At 42.3% G+C, this 18715-nt stretch overlaps 1 protein-coding gene across 2 annotated transcripts in view; it reads right to left on the bottom strand.

Moving 5' to 3' along the window:
- Tnr (tenascin R) overlaps positions 1–18715 on the bottom strand; it is a 435141-nt gene that overhangs the window by 186772 nt on the left and 229654 nt on the right. For both annotated transcript variants that reach the window (XM_045150475.1, XM_045150482.1), the window contains exon 2: positions 17546–17644. The gene's annotated coding sequence lies outside the window, so the exon portion shown is untranslated. The remainder of the gene's footprint in view (positions 1–17545; positions 17645–18715) is intronic.

Genomic DNA, 18715 nt, shown 5'->3' with positions numbered 1-18715 from the left:
TCTTCCCAGATGAACACAGAAATTCTGAAGTTTGAGGTTCTTATTCAAGCATCATTTCCTTGTACCTATTGCCTTCTCATTAAGCAAGATATTTTTAAAATTACATTTATTTATTTATTTATAAGAGAGAGACAGAGAGAGAGAGAGAGAGAGAGAGAGAGAGAGAGAGAGAGAGAGAGAGAAAGAGAATGGGTGCACCAGGGTCTTTCTAGCCACTGCAAATGAATTCCAGATGCATGTGCCAGCTTGTGCATCTGGTTTATGTGGGTACTGGGGAATCGAATCTGGGTCCTTAGGCTTGTCAGGAAAGTGCTTTAACTACTAAGCCATTTCTGTCCAGCCCCAAGCATGATATTTTGACATCACTTCAGGAGGATCAGTGTCTCTCACTCATCTCTGAATAACAACCATGTAGGAAGACACTCTGAACCAAGTAGAGACATAGATACTACAGCTATTGGATGAAAGAGATGCAGTCTCAACTCTGAAAGAATTTGTGGTCTGGTTAGTGAGCATTCATAAACAAAAATAGTAGTTCCATTATAAGTGGTTTTAGCATCTTTGTTAGTTACTCTTTGGTTGCCATGACCAAATACCTGACAAGGAGCAACTTAAGGAAAGAAAGAAGGAAGGAAGGAAGGAAGGAAGGAAGGAAGGAAGGAAGGAAGGAAGAAAGGAAGGGTTTATTTCAGTTTGTTTCAAGGGGATGTGGTCCATCTTTGAGGGGAAGGTTATGGCAGCAGGAACAGGAGGACAGTTGGTCACGATACACCCAGTCAGGAAGAGAGGGTAGATAGGAAGTGAGTCTGGGCTCTAAAACCTCAAGTGGCCGCCAGGGACCCACTTCCTCCAGTAAGGTCCACCTTCTCAAGATTCCAACACTATCAGCTGGTGATCAAGTGTTCAAACACATGAGCCTGTGGAGCACATTTCATATTCAAACCAAAGCCACATCCACCCCTGAAAAAGGTCTTCTTAGAAAAGAACCCTCACAGCTAAGGAAGAGGCGTGTGGAAGGACAATGGGTTTGCTCACAGAACGTGAACCCACTTAGAGATAGAAAGTGCCTTGTTCACATACATGCACATCTATGGCTATTTCAAGTAAGTTGGAGAGGTTTGCTTAAGGATTTCACTAAAACTGTTGTTCCAATGAGATTGAGTCTAAGTACAGGTTAAAAACTTTTTTTTTTTTTTAAATCTTCATTACACAAAGGGTCCTCCATGGTCTCATGTGCTTGTTATTAAGCTTCATGCTTGATCCACAGCTGGAGGGGTCTTTGGGAAGTAGAGATTTGATAGAGGAGGTGTATTACTGAGGGTGGCTCTTGGCATTTAATCATCCAGCTCCACTTGCTACTGATATGCGACATATGAGCCAGCTTCTTGCTCCTGCTCTTTTCCCTGCCCTTTGTCGTGCAACCCCTGGCTCCTAAAACACACCCTGTTTCAGGTAAACTTGTTCAAGTTGGTTTCTGTGACTTGCAGTTAAAGGAGTCTTGCTTAATATCTGTTCTCTGGTTTAAGCAAAGTCCTGCCAAAGTGATCAATGGGATAAGGATTTCTCATTTAGATGCTATAGATGTCAGGTCTGTTTTTCTTATGATTTAATTATGATTTATTTATTTGAGAAAAAGAAAGAGGGAGGGAGAGAGAGAGTGCGCAAGTGAGCAAGAGAAGGGCCTCTAGCCCCTACAGAGAAACTCTGGACATATATGCAACCTTGTGCATCTGGCTTACATGGGTCCTGGACTCCAACTAAGTAGTGAGTGTTGCCACAAATACCACCCTGCTTCCCTCTCCATGTCCATGACTTTTCTCCCTCATGGTGTTTCCTCCCACTTGGATGCATCTCTCATAGCTGCATTTGTCTTGTTGCCTGTCTATCCCCCTTCTCTCTAGTGACATCTCTAAGTTTTGGGTTTAAAGGTAATACACAGCCCAGCCTCTTTCTCTTTCTTGCTTTTGGGAGCTAGCCTGCCAGCAGAGGGCGTGTGTTCTCAGGTGCGCTAGAAGTCCTCCCACACTGGGCTGTGCCTCTGCCTGCAGAGGGGCTGTCGTAGGGAAATTCTCCCCAGTCTAGGGCAGCTGTGACCAGTTTAGAAGCAATCCTCTTCATCATTGGGACCTTCAGTGCTAGCACTGTCAGGAACCTCATTACCAAGTGGCTTACCAAGGTGGAATCATGGTCGTTACCTGCACGTCTGATCTCGATTTGTGCAGAGCCCTGGTGGGAAAGCGGGTGCCATGTATTGGATTTCATAATATTCTTCCAATACTATATTCATGTTTTTAGGGAATACCATTGTTCAAAAAAACAACCCAAGACCTCTCCTCTGTCGTCTCAAGGAACCTCTGGAGCACTTTTCCTCAAATCTATCTCCAAGGAGACTGAAAATATAGCCTTTGATTCTGAAGTTTAGGATGGGGCCTGATGGTTTATATTCCTAAAAAGTCTTCATGTGACTCTGACATTGCTGTGGAAAGTCCACACTGGACTGACTGGAATGAAATAACAGTTACCCAGAGCCATATAGATTGTTTTATGCAGGCTAATGCTCCCTGAAGACGTCTGGCACCTTAACTCTTGTATACTATAAATATGCCAGTTTGCTAATTACCCGCCGTACAATAGTGAGATCAGCCTGGACTATGTGAGTATTCCTCATGGGGCACACACAGGTCCTGAAAAGCAGCAGAAGGCAGAAGAAAGATCAGAGTGATGTCATGAGAAAAGGACTCCATCAGTTATCATTGGCTTTGAATTTGGAGGAAGGGGCATGGTCTAGGCAGGGTGGGCACCTGTAGAAGCTAACCAGGGCAAGGAAAGGGCTCTGCTCTAAAGCCTCTAGATCCCTTAACTTAGACCCATGTCCAAATTGTGACATACAGAACCATAAGACAGTAATTTTGTACTCTTTGTGTTTCCCAAGTCTGTGACCATTTGTTATGAATTAATAGTAATGACTTAACAGAGACATGCAATAGCAGTTTCCAAAATGTAGAATTTTTCAGGCAGTCCAAAAGGTTTGTGTACAAGAGGATGCCTGTATAATGGTTTACAAGTATTCCTTGATAAAAAAAATTCTTAAGTTTTAAATTCCAGAACTACCAGACTGAGTGAATAGGTCTGACTAATGCCTGAACAGGCTTGATTTTAAGTTAAGTGAGCATGACGAGCACATTGTTAAAAACTCAAACCTGATTAAGCCTCTGATGAAGCACAGCATGACAAATGCCAGGCGACCACAGTTCTGTGAAAGCCAAACTCAGTGTTCAGAGCCGGAGAGCTTCCCTGTGCAGCTGGAAGCCAGACTGGGAAGAAATGCGGGTCATCACGTGGTCATTGCTAACAGTGGTTTCCTGTGCAAGGAAGCATCATACCCATGCCAAAGAGGTTTTTTCTTTTTTTCATTTATATTCACTAAAGAGTGGGAGGAATGAAGACCTGGTGATGGTATCACTAGCTGTCAAGAGGCCCCTTGTACTGGGTCAGGTATTTACTGAGTGAATTCCAGGTTACTAAAGGAAACTTCAAATGCTTCTGCCCAGAGTAGGAGAATGGAAAGTGTGGCTGCTGGAATTCATACCCATCATGCCATTGACTTCTCCTGCTCATTCATTCTTAGTTTCATTTATTCCACCACCAGCTCCTTCATTCATCATGGATTTAATATGCATCTACCATAGGCTCAGCACTAAAGACGTAGGCTAAATGCTTGGCAATCTTGCTGTTAAGGAACCATCAGTCTAGTTGGAGAGAAAGACTTATGCTCTAACGGTTATAGTGCCAAGAGCTCAGATCAATACTTGAGCTCTGCCCCTGGGTGCTAAGGAAGCATGGATGAAAATGCCCAGTTCGATTTAGGAACATGGTAAAGGAGGAGTTGCAGAGGCACAGAGGAGGAGAAAATGCTTGTGATGAACTTAAAAGATGAGAATTATTTTAGAACAGGTGTTCTAACAAGGGAGAGCATGGTGATATGAGAGAGTACAGAGTACTCAGGATTGGGTGTATGAAGACTACAACGCATTCCAGGAAGGAACTAATAAGAGATGAAGCTGGAAAGACAAGGCCTGGTTCCAAATTATTTTCTGTGACTTGTTAGAATAATGAGGACAGTGAAAATGATTGGAGAGTGGGTTTTTGAAAGGTCACCATTGTGGCTCTGAGGAAAGTGTCTCAGAGTGGGAGGTAGGATTCATAGAGGTGCACTAGACAAGAGGGAAGAGAACTTTAGAGCCTGCATGCAAATAAAGGGTTACTTTGAGAATAAACTAATAGGGATGAAGGTTAAAAATTTATTCAGCTCACCAAAGGCATTAGGAAGCAATATAAAAAGGGAATAAAGGGCTAGAGGGATGGCTTAGAGGTTAAAGCATTTGCCTGTGAAGCCTAAGGACCCATGTTCAATTCTCCAGATCCTATGTAAGCCAGACATATAAGGTGATGCAAGCACAAAAGGTTGCTCATGTACACAAGGTGGCACGTGTGTCTGGAGTTTGATTGCAGTGGCTGGAGTACCCATTCCTTCTCTTTTTCTCTCTGTCTCTTGTTCTCTTTCTCTCTCCTCTCTCTCTCTGTCTCTGTCTCTTGTTCTCTTTCTCTCTCACCCCCCCCCATAGGAACTGAGTCTGGAAAATAAAGGAGGTGAATTTTGCACTGTTGGTGGTGGCTACACTAGGTACTTTTGACTCTAAAAGTGTTTGTGCACTGAGAATGGATGGATGCTAGGACTGTATTTGATATGCATTTTATATTGTTGTAATGTTTTGATTATAGGCTTGGCTCCCACGATTTTATTCAGAACCATTTATTCAGAAAGATCTCTTATTCAGAATTTGAGTTCATTCCTCATTAATTCAGTGGCAGCTTTCTATAGCCCAGTGATTGAATTACCTAATAGCACCTGCCTGAAATGATTAACATAAAAGGAAGCCATGGGGTTGTATTTGATATAAATGATTTGTTTCCTGAAGTTGTAATTTTATTAAAGGGGGACCCAGTGAACTACCCTTACAAACAGAGGTCCTGGCTTTCAGGGGGTACCTGGGAGGCTAATGAGCGATTAGTAGCTAACAAATGACAACATGGCTCAGGAGGAAGGTGGTATTTATTAAGAGGTTGGTCAGCATCCCTGGGAAAATGAGGAAGAGTTTTGAAAGGTGTGTGAGGTATGCTTCCTGATAAAAGGGGTGACCAGAGAGAAAGGGAGAGGTAGCCACATGAATGAAATCAGCATGCTTCTGATTGCTGGAGTTATCACCAAGAGGCTCAGAAACTGCATTATGTCCTGATGGGGATGTGGGGTATTTGGGTTTCCCTGAGACAGAGCCAGGTAAGTTAGTGCCAGCAGGACCTAGGCTTTCCTTCTGAAGTGACTGTGACACTGCACTAAGATCTGCTGGTGAGACTGTTGTCTGGCAGTATGGAAGCTAGAAAGTCAAAGACTGCTGGAGAATGTTCTAATGTTTTGTTCAACAATTAAAACATGCTTTTATTTACAATACATTGTTAAAAAACAATACTTATTTTTAATATTGTCAATTGAGACGTGTGTGCAACATACATGTCATTTAAGGACAGAAATAACTTGTACCTCCTGAAATCTAAATTGAACATTGCTATGATTTTGACACTTTTGAATCTTTGAGTATCTGGAAGAACAAAGTGGCACATCCGAAGGCTGAGAGGGAGAGTCTTTCAAATATAGCTGGAGGGTGCCAGCAGCCCCGCCTCTTTATATCCATATCCATCCCCATAATTAGAGATGTTTGGAATCTCTACTTGGACATTTTACTTCCTACTCCTCTGACATATACTTCTGTTTATGCACTGCTTCATCCTTCTATTCTGGGAAAAAAAAAAATAGCCCCAGTGCTAAATTTTGCTGTTTGGTATTCTTAAAACCCTTTGTGGCTGGAAGACTGCCTAAGACAGTTGTGTGGCTCTTCCCTGGGGTACAGAAGACCCTATGTACAGGTGGAGGATTAGGCAGGTGGAAGATAATTAAATCCTCCTGCTACTCATGAGTTTGATTTGGCCTATTCCCAACAAAATGTGTTTTCCTTGCCTCTCTCCTAAACTTGTGAGGATATAGACTGGAATTTGCCCTGGAAAAATGGAAAAGTTCCATAAGAAGTTTTATAAATACAGAATCAGATCCTCCTGTGATGGGGACTAGGAGTCTGAACTGTTGTAAAATCTTTCCCAGTGGTTTTGATGCAGCTGGTTCCAGGGACAGCAGACATGAGTATTTCATGCACATCTCCTTGTACAGATATTGAATCTGTTTGGCTGTCTCTGATATTATAAGCACTGTGTCTTGGAAACATGGGTCTCCTGGATGCCTGATGTGGGTCCGGGGTCATCTGATATTTGCAGATGGCTGACCTCTATTTTTGTTCCAGGATGTTTTCTGTAGAAAGAGGAGCAGTATTGGGGACCCTTGTGTGTGCCAGTTCCTTCTCAGACCACCCCCTCCCGACACACCAGGCAGCACATGCTACCACAGACATTGTTCCTTACTAAAGAACTCAGAGCCAAATGTGAACACTGGAGAAATAAGCAACTACTTCCTTATTTGGAAGGAGTGTTAGTGGTGTGTGTGTGTGTGTGTGTGTGTGTGTGTGTGTGTGTGTGTGTGTGGTATTTATATGCATATATGAATAGGTAGACAAATACCTAGCCAGCCCCCTTAATTCATTCACTTTTTCAGGAACTCCATAAAATTTCCAGTTATTTACACATCTGCTCACATAAGTACTATATGTGAACTAGCATGTTGTCATCACTAATTTAATAACAATGTTTAGATTATAAGCTCACAATGGTGCATCAGTCAGATCTGCTCATCCTGGACTACCTTCATGCATGATAAGTGTCTCAGACCAGGAAGAGCAGCTGTGTGAAGCCAAAGAACCCACAGGGCCGTGCTAGAGAACATCTGTCAGGTGCCTCAGGCCTGGGACTTAACAAATAGGTTCACATAGGTCTACTCTCAACCCCCATTCCTTCTCTGTTCTCCTACTCTAATTCCAAATGCCATCACAAGGCTCTTGATATTCATACAACCATCTTTCCTTTTAACATCATTATCTTATTCCAGGGTCCATTAGAACTCCTGCTGTAATGAGAACTTCGGGCTTAGCTGTTCATTCTTTTTCTGGTCACCCATAGCTCGAGCTGTCGTGATGAATGCTCTGCATACCATTCTCACATGTATCACACAGTCCCTCTTATTTCCATTAAGATGATCATCTCCCCCCTCACTCTTTTAGTCATCACCTCATTATAACTCCATTACCTTTTAACATCATCTACATTATAACACCATTATATTTCACACAGCCACCATTACCTCTCTTATCACCCCCTCTACATTTCAGTTGCCCTAGCCATCTCCTTTACAGCCACCAGCTTCTCAATTACAGGTCCATTATCTTGATTATTACCTCAGTTACAACCATAATTGCTCCCATAACAATTTCAACATCTTTATGCACCCCTCTACAATGCAAGACCCTGGCCACCTTTGAAAAAGCTCCAGGCACTCCCATTATGCACTAGACATGTACCCCAACATCTCCATTAGTGTTAGAAGTCCCTTTCTTTCCTTCATCAAACCACCCATAATAATGTTAACTATAGAAGATCTGCCACTTTCCACAGCAATTTCACAATTAGAATTGTTATTCTTATTTACAACTCACTCCTACACTCTCATTTCTTTTTCTGTACCAGCTAAACAGTAATGACCCTCCTCTTAAAGATGTTCTTACCTGTGAGGCTTCTGTTATAGTTGTGTGACTCTAAGACATCTAACTACCAATGTCTTCTTTGAGGTAGTTGAAGGCCATACTTATTTCTGGAATTCCAATGTAGTGTTCAGAGGAGGGAGTTGTTCGTGACTTTCCTGTTTCATTCATTAAACTTCAAGCTCATGGTAGACTAGACCTCATTTCCTTCCAAGAACACTGAGCATTCAGTGAGCTCATTTGATTGAATGACTAAATGAATTATACTCTTATCTTTACACCCACAGTCTATTGTTATTGCATTGATCACTATCAAAGTCTCATCAATACACTCTTTATCATTTCATTACCACCTTAAGGAAGGATACATATGTTCTCACATTCCTGAGCCATTATCTCAATAATTATCATGCCTCAAGTGCAGGTGGCTCCATTACTTCCATTACCAGTTCTTGATGCAGGAGATAAGCCACTACCTTCCAGAACAGCTTTGAGCTCCCATAGGGAATTAGAGCTTCTTGGCCACCTGATCTGTTGCTACCTCTTCCCAACATGCATTCACAATGTACCAGTGGTATTTATACTCTAACCTGAATGTGATGGGTTTAAATGACAAGGGCAGCCTTTTTTCTACATTGGTGTCTGGCTATGTGATCATTCAAGGCTGTGCTTAAGTGAGATCAGGTGTCTGCTCTGTTGTTTCCTAAGTTGTTTGACTTGGTCAGTTTCCTTATCTGTAAAATGGAAGTAACAGCAGTATCTACTACTATTGGTTGTTGGGAGTCATTCAAGTACTCAAATTCCACTTAGCATAGGTAAAGTACTCAACAAACCTTAAACTCTCAGGGCCCTCATTCCCCATGGACTGAGAAGATCACCAAAGTCCTGATTCTTCATTCATTCAGTGAGTCTGGAGTTCTGATATCAGGTTATCAGTATTTTTAATATTTTAATTCTGAAATCTTTTCCCAGCTTTATGGCTCTCTACTGACTCAGCAGGGACATGCAATACTCCCTTGGCCTTTGACCACAGTTGTTCAGTACTGGGGGAGATCTCCAGGCATCTTCTTCCTTGCACCCAGTGATGAACTGGCTGTGGTATTGCTGCAGCAGGGCTTGACTTCAATGCACACACATCAATTCACCCTGCTGTCTGGAAAAGCCTCACAAGTAGCCCTGCCCAGCTCCACTCCTCCTCCTCTGATGCTGCGAACTTCTCTGTGGCCTTTGAATATGGCCAACAGTAATGTTGAAACTAGCCAACCAGCCAGGGCTGCTACATTCTTATTTTCTCTCCCTCTCTTTTTCAGACATTCCTATTACACAAGTGATATTTACACTGTAATCTTTCCCTCTCCCCTTCTGGCTGTGTTTTCTAACCTCCTTTCAGACTATCAACCAAGTTGCATTTGTTACTTTCAGCTTTGCCTTTCTTGGTGGAGCCCCATGTTCTACAATCATATTTCCTTCTTCTTTCACCATTTCTCTTTCTCTACTTTCCTACTCCAGTGGCTCTTAGGCAAAAGAAAACCATCCACTAAAATAATTAGCATTCCAGGATGGGTAAACAGGTACCTCAGGTAACATCTGCCTCTGAAAGAGAAATCTGGCAGGGGTGACACCTTCACAAGGACAGATTTCCAACAGTAGAATGACAGCATGCCGGGGCCAATAACATTCCTGATCTTTTTTAAGGGTGTTGGGGATGAGGTTAGATGGAAGAGTAATTTCCAGACAGGGAGATTTCACAGTAACAATCAAAACTCATGTGTGGGAGGTACAGCCTGCTGTCCATAAGACTTTCTTGAAATGCATCTAGTACATTACTCTTAATTTTTCATCTCTTTCAGAGGCTCCCAGTCTTTAATCTCAGTGTCTATGAAGATTCTGCCAGGTCTTTATGTACAATTGTTAGTAATATGAGAATTCAAGTTATGTTAACTATCCTAAGTCAGACATAGAAGGACTAAGACCACCTGCTCTCACTTATGTGTAGGAGCTGAAAAGTTGAGCTTACAGAAGTAGAGGATAGAATAGAGGTTACCTGAACCTGGGAAAGGAGTCAGGGAGACATGGATGAAGAGAAGAAGGCTTGTGAGGACAGGGGGATGCAGTTGGATTGAAGAATAATTCCCCCTCTTCTTTTTGTTTTTCAAGATAGGGTCTCACTCTAGCTCAAGCTGACCTGAAATTCACCATGTAGTCTCAGGGTGGCCTTGAACTCATGGTGATCCTCCTACCTCTGCCTCCCGAGTGCTGGGATTAAAGGTGTGCGCCACCATGCCCGGCTTTTGTTTTTTTAATTTTTTTAAATTTATTTAATTGAGAGCGACAGACACAGAGAGAAAGACAGATAGAGGGAGAGAAAGAGAATGGGCACGCCAGGGCTTCCAGCCTCTGCAAACGAACTCCAGACGCATGTGCCCCCTTGTGCATCTGGCTAACGTGGGACCTGGGGAACCGAGCCTCGAACTGGGGTCCTTAGGCTTCACAGGCAAGCGCTTAACCACTAAGCCATCTCTCCAGCCCACGCCCGGATTTTTGAAGAATAACTCTTGATCATCTCTAACATAGTGGAGTCACTGTGGTTGACAATAACTAATTGACTATATCAAAATAGCTAGTAGAGAGGATTTTGAAAACTCCAAAGACAAAGACATGATAAATGTCTGAGATGATGGATATGCCAATTACCCTGATCATTACACATTGTATACACTACACATCGAAATGTCACACTGGATCCAATAATGTGTATAGTAACTGCAAGGCCGTTAGAAATAATCTTTTTTTTTTTTTTTTTAAGAGAAGATCAGTCTGCAAGGTGTGAGGTTTATGGGTAGGCAGTATTCCCCTCAACTGAGGAAAAGACCTATTGTGTGTGACCACAGAGACAAAGCCAAACTGCCTCTGCTCCAGTTCCAGAGATAGCTGGGAGCCCAAGTAGTATTTACTGTCCTACTGTGTTGGTCTTTGGCCCAGGAAGCCCTGAATTGGCACAATACTCAGGGAGACAAGAAACAACTGTAACAGCTGCTCTGTGGTCACACACCATCACCAGCCCCCTTTCCCTGTTCTCTGTTTCCTTTTCTCTCCTCTTCTCCCTCGTCTTCCTTTCCTCCCACAGCCCCAGGTGCCAAGTTCCCATGGCCTTCCTGGGAACATAATAACACCTCTGTCTCTAGACTCAGCTCGATGGTCTGACTTCTGTCATGAGGTTCTCTTTGGTCCTCTTCCTGCATCCTATGATACTTGTCCGGTTTGGATTGCAGTACTGTAACAGGTGCTGCTGATTATACAGACATACATTTCAATTGTGTCTCCTGGATTTGCCCTCTTGACCAAATCCTACATTCCCAGAAAGCAGGAAGCATGATTTATGCCTCAGTTCTGTGGCCTGACCTTTGTATTTCACACAAAATTATACAGTAGACTTGGAAACTGCATCTCTCCCACTTTCTTTCTTTTTTTTTCTCCCACTTTCTTTCATTCCCATTTAATCTGTCTTGCTTTACCTTTTATCCACCTCATTCCACTCCCTCTCTTCTCTGATGTTTAAATGCCACAGACCAGTGGTATCCAGCCACTGCTTAAGTATGCTGGACATAGTCCGGGCTTGGGAAATTTCTCACTTCTGTTTCCTGAGAGCTGAGGATTGCATTTGAGTGACAATATAGATGACATGAGACAAAGCTGACTTTGGTTTGACAGGAGGTGGTGAGGGAGAGAGAGAGATTAGATAGGTAGATAGGTAGGTAGGTAGATAGATAGATAGATAGATAGATAGATAGACAGACAGACAGACAGATAGATGTGGGGCCAACAGGGTCTACACATAAAGAAATTCAATCACAAAATTGTAAGCATCAGTTAACTCCTTACAATATATTCTTAAACTACATTCCACATATTTTCATTTGGGGGAAAATATGGGCAATTTAAATTTGCTTTGATGATATGCCAAAGGGTAATTCTACCAGAGCTTTTTCACTGTAAATGCAAGTCCTGCTTATGATCAATTCTCATTTCTATGATGGAAAGCAATTTCAGTAAGTACTTAGCTTAATCAATTTATATCTGCACACTGACCTTCGGGACTCGGCCCAGGGGTCCCATCATGCAGTGTGCACTGTAGTTCTCTCTTCAGACAATATTTTTACATGGCTATACTCCAATACAACTGTTTGCTCCCTCCCGTTAGCTGCTGTCTTTGCTTGGGGAGGTCCTAACAGGGCACTGGCTCTGCCCCTATGTGGATTACAGACTTCTTGTTTACTATATCCCTGGAACCTACAGTACTTTGAAAATAGCAGGGCATTCTGGAATATAAAAAGTAATGGGAAAAAATAATTTTTGTCAGCTTGTTTACACAATTATGTAAATGATGAGCACTTATACATGGCTGATTCCTCAATTATTCATGGTTTGAAGCTCTTGAAAATTCAATTCAACTAAATAACCTTTTCTTCAGTTTTCATGATGAGCAAGGTACTATAATTTGAAGACGAGCAGAAAAAGATATAATTTGATCAGGAACATTGAAGAAATGAACAAATGACTGTAATACAACTGGATTAAGTACAGTAAGAAAAGCACAACATGTACTCTGAGGATTTAGGGGAAAGAGGTAAGATCGATGTGGGTGGATATGTGCAGGATGGAGGGGTTAGGCCTGAGTCCATCCCTGCATGCAATGCATCCTGTGGTGCAGGCTCTACTACCTCCCATTTGGACAGCTAGAGCCATTTTCTATTTGATATACCTTTTTATTATTTATTTATTTTAAAATAGTTTTATTTATTTATTGGCAAGTCGAAAAGGGAGAGAGAGAGAGAGAGAGCGCGCGCGAGAGAGAGAGAGAGAGAGAGAGAGAGAGGGAGAAAGAGAGAAAGAAGGAAAGAATGAAAGGAGGAAAGAAAGGATATGGGCATGCCAGGGTCTCCAGCCACTGCAAGCAAACTCCAAATGTGTGTGCCACTTTGTGCATCTGGCTTTATGTGGGTACTGGGGAATCAAACCCTGGTCATTAGGCTTTGCAGGCAAGTGCCTTAAATGCTGAGCCATCTTTCCAGTCCTCCTTTTCTTCTTTGTAAAGGCAGTGTGGTTATACTACTCCACTGATCTAAATTCTCCATTGTTTCCATTATCTGGAAGCAGTCAAAGCTTCTCACAGTCTTACATGTAAAATCTAGGTGTGCTGAAAACTTAGCACACCTTGTGTACCTACCATGATCATGGGCCAGTTATATTTCATGTTACTAGGGCCCCAGGGACCTCAGTGACCTTTTTATTCTGTGGAGCTTGGCCCTTAATTCTCTCTACATTTTTTTTTTTTTCCTTCATGGATGCCTCTTGTGTCTGGAGAATGCCTGTGAAACCTGCCTTGCTGTCCTTGGTCCCTAAGACTGCACTGATGATTCTTGTCCTGCTTCCTCACAGTGCATAGCCCCATATCTCCACTTGTTACACTGCTTTGTAAGTTGGGTCATGTTGGGGAAAGGCATGCTTGCCTTCCTGGTAAGTATCGGTCCTGCTTGTGGTCTGGATCCACAGTGGGTATGTCATATAGCATGTGCTAACTGTATGTCTGCCAAAATGTGCTAGATTGTTGCACGTAGGATATGTCCTTTCTGATAGGATTAAAGGTAAATTATGTGACATGCGAATGTAGAATCATTCTCCTTCCATGGAGCTTAGAATAAGAGGAGGAAGCCAACATCAAGCTCCTTCTGTTTGCGTAAATGGAGACAAGTCTTGTTTGTAAGCCAAACCAAAATAAGTAAGAAGGACATTGGAAAGGGAAAATGGGTGGGCCAGCCTGTGGAATAGCAGGGAAGGCAGGCACTGGGCACTCAGAGGAAGAGTGAGCCTTCTTGGTTAGGTGGAAGAGAGACACACGAGGTATGGAGGAGAGGAATGAAATGAAGGCAGGCCCTTTGTGTATGGCCTTAGGCTTAGCAAGCAAAAGGGAAGCTGGCAGGAAAACTGCCAGTTGATGCACCCAATAACATTTTTCACAAGTAAACCACAAATGTTGAGAGAAAACCACAAACACAATACTAGAAAAGTACTGTAAGGATTGACCTCTTAGGTAATACTTTTTTCATGACAAGGCATTACAATCCAATAAAGTGCTTAACTCCTGAGGATGCAGGGCTAAGCATAGGGACTGAACCATCTGATAACTCGTTATTTCCTGTCTACATGGTCCAGCCTCTGAGCCCAGATTCACCAGAGTTTGCATCAAACAGTGATTCTGGAGCTAGACTTCACTGAGCACACAACCCTGTTTACATACGGCAGCTAGAGCAGCCATTTCCACTCAACTAGTTTTGGATCCCAGCACAGTTTAAATATTCCTAAACACTTCCCACCTCAACCTGTGAGGTGGGAGGTTTGTTCGTAGCTTTGCCCAGGCCTTGGGTTCCTTCTTCTAGCTGGCTTCTAGGACTCCGTGCTTCCCTTCAGGAAAACACCACAGTTGTTCTTTCCTCACCCATGGGAGGTTAAGCTCAAAAAGTTTAGCTTCCTATGTAAAGCTGAAAGAGTATCTAGGCTTGTGAGCTTTCCAAAAGGAAGCAAAATCCAGGGACACTTTTGGAATGACCACCCACATGGAGAACAGCAAACCATGAATTTCAAGATACTCCAGTGACACTCTGATGAAAGAAAGGCTGAGAAAACAACCCATTTTTTTGTTGTTGTTTGCTTAGAAAAATACCTACATGTGTTCAGTGTTTATATTCACCTTTGGTTTTTTTCTTCCCTTTTCCCATTCTGTTTTTACTTTTATCCAAAATCTGCAGAAATGTACTAAATTGGAAAGGTATACCCATTTGACTTGACAAATACATTTGTCCTTCCTGGAAACGAACCCACACATAAGAGTTTCAGAGGGTGAGAAACATATTCACACAACAAAACATTCATATACCAGATCATTTCATTTTTTTTTCTCAGCCAAGCCTGGATTAAATGACTTTTAATAGTAGTTGCTCAGTAAAGGTTGTTGCTGGAATTGAAAGTTCCAAGAGCGTGGGAGGTGGCACAGAGAGGTTTTCCTATAGATTATCACAACTGAAAGATAGAGCTCTAGGCCCCTCATTTCCAATTTAGCCCTCCTTGCAAATGCATGGTCATGAGGACCATCTGCACACTGAATCCTAGACCCATGGAGATGGAAGGGACCTGACAGATGTGAACAAGCCCAGTTTTAAATCACAGAGAACCAGAGGAGAAGGCAAGTGCTTCAGAACCTGTCTGCTGTCCAGTGCAGCCACAAAACTTGGAGCTCAGTTCCCCAAACACCACATTTATCTCAATTTGGCAAGAAGCTGAAAGCCTATCTGGGGCCATTTAAGTTCTAATGTTATTAAGGCCACATCTAATCAGCTCTTAAAGTAAGCTGCTTGCAAATGCATGGGGATTGAGGGTGAGATAGAAAGTGGAGCCAGGCAGCTCAGACAGGCCTGGTGAGCTCACCTTGGTTTAAATTAGGAAAATGCCATGAAGCCACTTGGGTGACTTCCTGTTTGGTAACTTTTGCAATTCCAATATCAAGCCACATTAACAGAAAGCGATTTGTAATTGTGTGGGATAGAAAGTTAATCAGGATGAGCCATGTTCTCTGGAGAGGGCCACCATACATATGTAACAGGCTGGGCAGGGAGAGATGGGCTGGCTTCTATGCCAGGAAGTGGCTGTCTTATAGAACTGACAGAACTGGTGCTTCTAAGAGCCAACTCTAAACCCATTTCTTGAAGACTTCTATGAAGTTACCCTCAAGTGAGCTAGGAGAACTCCCCATCTCCGCTGGTTCCCCTGACAGTTTTTCATGGCCTTTGGGGCAGCCTTTCACTTCTACCTTGGTTTGACCTTCCCTATGCCCAGGCCACCCTTAGAATGAAATGGATCTTGACCCTGTGCAGATATGGTTCTTATGAAACCTGGCTTCATCCCCTGGCTCTGCTGTCCACAGTTGGCTCATCTAGTGATTTGTGGTTATTCTTTGTTCTAGCCTGTGGGCTCCTTTCCAAGGAGAAGACCAAGAGCAGGGTCCTGGTTGCTGGAATGATGCAAGTTTGGAATGCGATAGTGATGTAGTCTTTAGTACTTTACCTTCTGTGAACCTCTTCTCATCCCTCCCCCAAGCACCTTACTCAGGTCTCTCTTTTATCCTTTCAACCCCTTTACCCAAAGCCTCGGAGAGTAAGAATATAGAGATGCGTGGGTGCCCTTGTAATGCTAGTAATTTTTCTCATATTTAAGCCAACATTTTACAAACGTGTATGCAGCATATATTTAGAGCTGGTAACAGTGCTCCAGATCTTCTAATAACCTTGAACTTTACAAACCAAGTGCTTTTATTTGGGAAAGTCACTTGGATGGGGTTCATAATCCCCCATTACAAGTAGTTTGCCAATCTGCCCTTTATATATTCTCAGGAGTGTACAACCTTTTGGCAGTGCAACATGACAGATGTGTTGGGCTACACTGTGCTACTGTGGATGCAAGTGGTTTGTGGGCCATAGGCTGGGCATGCCTGATTGAAATGCTTTCTCTGAGCAGAGTGAAAACAAGTGAAACCTTCACCATTTTAATACATTTCTAGCTATGCTTTTGTGACAGGTAACCCTTATGGCTTCCCACTTAGTTCACTCTATTCTAGTTTGGCTTGGCTACAGAGAACTCTATCTCAACCCAGCAGGTAGTCTAGAGGCATCAAATTAACCAGTCACCCTTAAATGTGAATGGCTAGTAGCCAGCTTAATGCGATCATGTCTCTTGTGACTTTGAAAGTTGAAAGGTGGTATTTCACACTATCCGGGGTACTTTGTGCCCCTAAATGAGGCAGGATACCTCTGGCGACAGTCCTAGGGCTGATTGCAAGATAGGGCTTCTGACAAGACTGGTCTTACGTCGGTAGAGTGCCAGGATGGAGACTGTCCATGCTGAGTACATGATGAGCCTCAGGGAGAAAATGATTTTTTTGGTGGAACAAACTTTAGCAATTGCATAAACAAATAGAGGGAGAAGGCTGGTGGGTGCACAACATCATTGTATGTACAATAAAAAACAGAGACACACCTGTTTGAAAAGTTCCCAATTCATTGAATCAGGTTTGAATGCGATACAAAGTTATTAAGGGAGCAAAATATTCATTGTGATTGTCAACTCTGAGAATCCTCAGAGCTTTTCCTGTGGACCATTTTTTAAGAGGTTATTATTTCAACCTGAAAATTCTTTAGACATATATATGCGGTAGGAAAATGGAATTAGGAAAGCTTTTAAATTAAAAGAAATAAAATGACAGGTTTTCCTCCAGCCATATAAATAGTTATGGATATAGATAAAGAGATGTATATTTTTTCATAATGCTTTATTAGGGGTTTTGGAACTCCAGAAGTTTTAGAGTCAGGCTGGTTAATAATTCAGTGCTGATTCATGGAGACCCTATGCAGGCGCAGCGAGGCAGGGAATCAGTCTAGCTTTTTGGAGAGACTCAGCTCAGTAACACACTTTTATTACCAACTGCATCATGAAATGCATTTCAGAAATATTTTATGAGTAGCCAAAACCTTAGTACCAGGTTTCTCTAGTGATTTCAGAGATTACATGGAGCCCAGAAGAGCTGACACCGTTGGCCAACTCATTACAGAGAGACTGTCCCCCAGGCTGTTGTTTCAGTGACAAAGGGTCTCAGGTCCTTAGAAATATGCAGTTAGTACTGAAAGCCTCAAACTGGCCATTGGCATGATGGATGATAAAAGGTTCACAGCAAACTGTACCTTCGTGATGGCGTCTCTGCTGTTTTCTCTTGACTGTTCAGTCTTTAATCCCACCTCCAGAGCAGGTCTGTCCTCTGTGCAGTGAGATGTCACAGATACCTGAAACAGGAAGAAATGTATTTATGGCTTCAAAATAACAATCCTCAGTTTCCCTTCTCATTTCCAGGGCCTTATCTCCTGTTAGATGAAATTGACGATGGACCATCTAGATCCCTACAGGAAAGAAAATCGTCATTTCTTGTTATGCTGGGTTTTTTTTTTTTTTTTTTTTGGTCTCTCCAGAGTGTTATTTTATTAATTATTTTTATTCATTTTCAAAACTTTGTGATTAAGTGATAAATATTTGAGGCAAAATATGGAGAATCATTGTAATTCCAGAAATGTGCTCTATGTAAAAAAAAAAAAAAACAAAAACAAAACAACAACAAAACTAAGATCTTTGAATGTGGTTATAGTAAATATTTAGATGATCTGATTCTGCCAAATATTTGACATTTCTTGCAGGGAGTCTTCCATCAATGCTTTTGCCCAAACCTGAACCTTTTACATGTCCTTAATGTCCTCAGCATGTTGCACATTCCTACGTCATCATAATCACCATTTATTGTAGGCTTCTTTATAGCACTTTCACTACAGACCTTTAAGAACTTTCAGGAGTTTCTGTAACATTGAAATCTGTATCTGTTGCCTGCTCTATTTAGTTCTTGTTCTAAACACAGTACTAGCACAGAAAAGTTCAATAAATAATGAATAAATGCATGCAGAGTGAGTCTTTCTGGCTAGAAACACCACCACCAAAAGCTAGGGCACTATTATAAGTGTAAAGCTTCTGCACAAGCAGGTGTGTAAGCCCTTCTAATCAGGGGACTATGCAGAACTTGGACCTGGCCTCCCCCTACACAGTTCCGAAGGATCTGTCAACACAGTTCGTAGCTCGATAATTATGCCTTCAAGGACTTCCTGCTCACAAATGCTGCTAAGCCTTCTCCAAAGGGACACTGAGCCTCGGGATCTCATTTATAGATGCCTAAAGAGGATGCATTTGAAAAAAAAAAAATTGCTGGAATCGGAAAGAGGAAGGAGCAAGTATTTGGCTCAGGCAAAGACTTGTTCATCTAGGTTGTTCCTGGGTGAATTAACCTTTCCTGGAGGCCCTGAAGGAACCCTGGA

This window comes from Jaculus jaculus, chromosome 1 (assembly GCF_020740685.1).
Source record: "Jaculus jaculus isolate mJacJac1 chromosome 1, mJacJac1.mat.Y.cur, whole genome shotgun sequence".
NCBI lineage: Eukaryota > Metazoa > Chordata > Mammalia > Rodentia > Dipodidae > Jaculus > Jaculus jaculus.
Note: the sequence above shows the minus strand (reverse complement) of the source record. Positions and strands in the feature narration are given on the sequence as shown.